The sequence below is a fragment of the Nesoenas mayeri genome (assembly GCF_963082525.1).
Source record: "Nesoenas mayeri genome assembly, chromosome: 1".
Taxonomy (NCBI): Eukaryota; Metazoa; Chordata; class Aves; order Columbiformes; family Columbidae; genus Nesoenas; species Nesoenas mayeri.
This window is the reverse complement of record NC_137541.1, coordinates 148,429,738-148,434,038: the sequence shown is the minus strand read 5'-3', so window position 1 is coordinate 148,434,038 and position 4,301 is coordinate 148,429,738. Positions and strand designations below refer to the sequence as shown.

The window sequence follows — 4,301 nt, the reverse complement described above, 5'->3', positions numbered from 1 at the left end:
CACCCCCAGCGGCCGCTTTCCGGCCTCCCACAATGCCACGCGGAGCGGGGGGAGGGGAGGAGGGGCTCGCGCGGGAAGTGACGCAGAGCGCGTGACGTCACGCTGTCCAAGGGGAAAAGCGAAACCTATTTTATTGTGTTTTATTACAGCTCCGCCCGGTAGCGTAAGGGCGCACAGAGCCGTTGTGCTGCTACGCGCGGGGAGCTTCGCCACCTCACCGAACGGGGTCTAAAGTTTCGCCCCTAAAAAGCCAAATGACCCCCCATGACCTGCGATAACGAAAGTTGCTTTATAATTCCAAGGTAAAGTGACTTCCTGCTCATTTGAGTTAGTAGTCTGCTTACGTGTTTAAAAGCAGGATAAGGAATTACAAATGATTATGTTAGTAAATTAAACATGTTGTCCTTAGAACGTAAAATTGTAATTTGAAGCACCGGGTGCGTTTTACACAATCAAGAGGCGCAGGCGGCAATTTAACACGAGTGATGTAACAAAAATACACGCACACAGAACAAGTCGCATATATATGCCTATGTACCATTACTGCTATATACATATATAGCACTTCTAAGAATATGTATTCAAATTTTGAGTCTTTAAAAATAATTTAATTGTATAAGTAAGCAACATAATAACATTTCATCTCATCATAGAATGTCCTGAGTTGGAAGTGACCCACAAGGATCATTGAGTCCAACTCCTGTTCCTGCATATGACAACCCCACAGTTCACACTGATACCAAAAAGTCAGCAAAAAGACTCCTTAATGCTGTTTCAAAACTGTTAAAGAGCAGGCACTTTTATTGCAGCATGCTGGACACTTGGAGGATCATTCCTGTAATCAAGCGTGCATGTGATTTGCACTTCTTGGTATTGATCACATATACCTATTGCATATTAATTTGTTTCTACTGCTTAGTTAATTCATTAAACATTATTTACATAAGCCCGCCCTTTGCCAGCAGACTGTCTTTGGTATTCCAGTCTTCATCAGGGGTCTCTAGTGGTCCCCGGTGGTCCTTGCAGCCTGGTAGCCCCCCTGGTGTTGGCTTCTTGACCTAATTTCTTGAGCATGCATATTGCCATTTTGTGCTACTGCTCAGCAAAAGTCATGTAGCTCTTTCTTCATTTACTGGAACATTCCGCTTTCCCAGCTTGCAAGCCAAGAACATCCTGCTTTGCATCATGTCCAGTCTCTATAGAGCTGTTGTTTCTCTATTAGGTTTTGGTTACATTATGCCTAGTCTTGCTACATTAGGCCTAGGGGTTTCTAAAATATTTTTTGTTCCTCTTATTAACACCATGCGTCTGAGAGCATTGTCCAATTGTTGCTTGAACACTGTCAGGCTTGAGGCTGTGGCACCTCCCTGGGGAGCCTGTTCCAGTGCTCCACCATCCTCTGGGTGAAGAACATTTTCCTAATGTCCAACCTAAACCTGCCTGACACATCTTACTGCTGTTCCCTTGGATTCTGTCACTGGTCACCAGAAAGAAGAGATCAGCACCTGCCCCTCCTCCTCCCCTTGTGAGGAAGCTGTAGCCAACATGAAGTCTCCCCTCAGTCTCCTCCAGGCTGAACAAACCTAGTGGCTTTAGCTGCTCGTCATATGGTTTCCCCAACAGTATTTCCTATGATGTCCTCACACCTGCCCTCTGGCAGAGTATGCCATTTGTTTCCTTATGTTCCCTCCCTTCCCCTCCTCCCCAGCCACCCACAGCTGCTATTATTTCTGGATTTCTCTTGAAAGAGCCGCTTTTCCCACCTGTGTTTATCCTCTGTACCTCAGGGTCAGACCTGCTCTGTAGCTACCATCTGTAACACCGCCGCACCAGTTAGAAATAATTAACAGCTCTCTTTGGTCCTGCTGGAGTGACGTGCAGTGGATGTTGTGTGCACTGCGTGGCCAGACCCTCCTCTCTGCAGGGGTACGGGTTGGATGCACCCCATGACATTCAGCCTGCCTATCAGTGAGGCAGCACTGGGTCAGCGGGAGCCCAGTGGCCACCAGGGCAGCACAAGGCCCTGATTACCCCTCATGGAATCACAGAATGCCATGGATTGGAAAAGACCTCAAAAGGGCATCTAGTCCAATTCCCCTGCTGCAGCAGGAACACCCAGATGAGGTTACACAGGAACGTGTCCAGGCGGGTTTGAATGTCTCCAGAGCAGGAGACTCCACAACCCCCCTGGGCAGCCTGTTCCAGTGTCTGTCACCCTCACTTTGAAGTTTCATATTTAACTGGAACCTCTTGTGTTGCAGTTTGCACCCCTTGTCCTACCATTGGTTGTCACCAAGAAGAGCCTGGCTCCATCCTCGTGACACTCACCCTTTATATATTTATAAATATTAATGAGGTCACCCCTCAGTCTCCTCCAGGCTAAAGAGACCCAGCTCCCTCAGCCTTTCCTCATAAGCTCCGCTCCCTTAATCACCTCCCTTTCTCCCGCTTCGGGGAGCCCGGAGCCGCCCCGCCCGCCGCCGAAAGCCCGCCTCCAGCGCGCGCCCGCCCCGCCCACCTCCCGCCCCACCCCCAACGCGCGGGGTTCGGGGCGCCTCCCCGTGCACGCCGTTGACACTGGGACTACGGACGCCACTCCCCCACGTGACCGGAAGAGCACTGGCCCTTCGCTGTTGAGGCGACGCTGGCGCAGGGCGGGGCTTGTCCCACACCGGAAGCGGCGCGTCTCCCCCGCCCACCGGCGGACCCCCGCGCGCCGCGAGGCCTGGGTGCTGACAGCGCGGCCTGAGGCGGCGCCCGGCCCAGCCGCCGGCAGTGCACCGCAAGGCCTCGAAGCGGCGGGCCCCGTTCTCGGTGTGGCCGCGGCGGCGCCTGGCGCTGGCAGGTGCTGGGGGAAGGCGAGCGGGTGGGGAGGTTTCGTCTCCTGCCGGGTTGGAGTCGAGTGCGCTGGGTGCCGGGGTGGTGCGGGGGCCGCGTCGCCGGTCGCTGCGGGGCCTGGTTTGCGCCGCCCGGTCGAGCTGCGGGTGTGTGAGGGGACAGGGGTGAAGCGGGCGCCCCCTGGGCTGCACCTGGGGTCTGTGGAATCGTACCCGAAGGTTAATTAGAGCTTCCACGCAGTTAATTGCACAGAATGTAGGAGTATGTGTACGTGAGAGAGCAGTGGCCACAGGTAAGGCAGGCACGGTGCTGGCTTTCAGGGCAGCAGCAAGCAAAATTTAAGTGCAAAGTGAGGTGTTACTGAAGTGGGAAGCGGGGGAGTGCTGCTTTCCAGTTCTTACCGGAAATGAGTGTGTGCAGGGTTATTAATGCATTTAAGAAAATACAGCTTAGTGGACTGATAATTTGCCTGTTGATTATTTTTTAACTGTAAACATCCGCATTGTGTTGTTTTCCAGAGTTGTGAACCTCTAAAAAGTGTCACACTGACTTCTATTTGCAACTCTGGGACGGCCTCTTGCTCTTTAAAGGAACAGCATGTTCTGCAGAACCTTGATAATTTGCAGTGCACATAGGCCCTTCAGATCTTATAAATGAGAAGAAAATAAATGTAAAAAAGAAAAATAATCACATGCAGATTATGTGTGTTGAGATTTATTGTTCTTAAAAGCATTTTTTTTCACAGCTTTTTTTTTTTCTAGTATGAGTTTTTAATTTTTTTTTCTGACCAGAGTTATGTAGAACTATGTTATTTTTTGTTCTGCTCAGGGACTGTGCATCTATTTTGATTTCTCTTTTACTTTTCATCTAATTTAATTTAATAAGCCTTTTGGAGGTTTTTAATACATCTTGGTCAAGAGCAAAATTCTGTAGTTCTCCCAATGGCATATATTAACAGTTTTACATTGGGTTGCAGGAATGGTAAGTTGTTGACAGCTTCAGGTATGAAAGCTGCCTAATCTCTCCAGAAGGTAGTTTATCACTTTAGGCTACACACCGGCTCTTAAAAATGGTTGTCAACAGCTGGGCAGCTCTCTTTAACTTGCTGTGCTGTGTGTCTTTTGATGATGTTGGAGGATAACACAGCCATGTTGGCAGAGACTTGCATTATCATTTTATGTTAGGCTGTTTCCCTAGTACTTCCTGGGTTTGTGTTTGTTTTGTTTTGTTTTTTTTATTCAAGGTCGGAACACTAATGTGCACCCCAGGTGAGGATGCAGTTGGAAAATGTCACAGAAACCCAAAGTAAAATATTTTTAACTTGTAAAAAAAAAAAAAAAATATTGGCAAAAAGGATCACTGCTGTCTCTTTGTAACATGATTTGCTTCTGGTGATATCCTTAGTTTGGTATGAATTTATTTAGAGGTTACTTGTGAGTTGTGTACCTTTTCTCATTCAGTTT

At 48.8% G+C, this 4,301-nt stretch overlaps 1 protein-coding gene across 2 annotated transcripts in view; it reads left to right on the top strand.

Annotated features, from left to right (window-relative positions):
• The first annotated feature begins 2,706 nt into the window (after positions 1–2,706).
• TGFBRAP1 (transforming growth factor beta receptor associated protein 1) overlaps positions 2,707–4,301 on the top strand; it is a 37,466-nt gene continuing 35,871 nt past the window's right edge. Inside the window, exon 1 of one of the 2 annotated variants that reach the window (XM_080346499.1) lies at positions 2,707–2,845. The gene's annotated coding sequence lies outside the window, so the exon portion shown is untranslated. Of the gene's footprint in view, positions 2,846–2,890; positions 3,131–4,301 lie in introns of those variants that run through there. The other variant, XM_080346500.1, reaches the window with a different exon arrangement.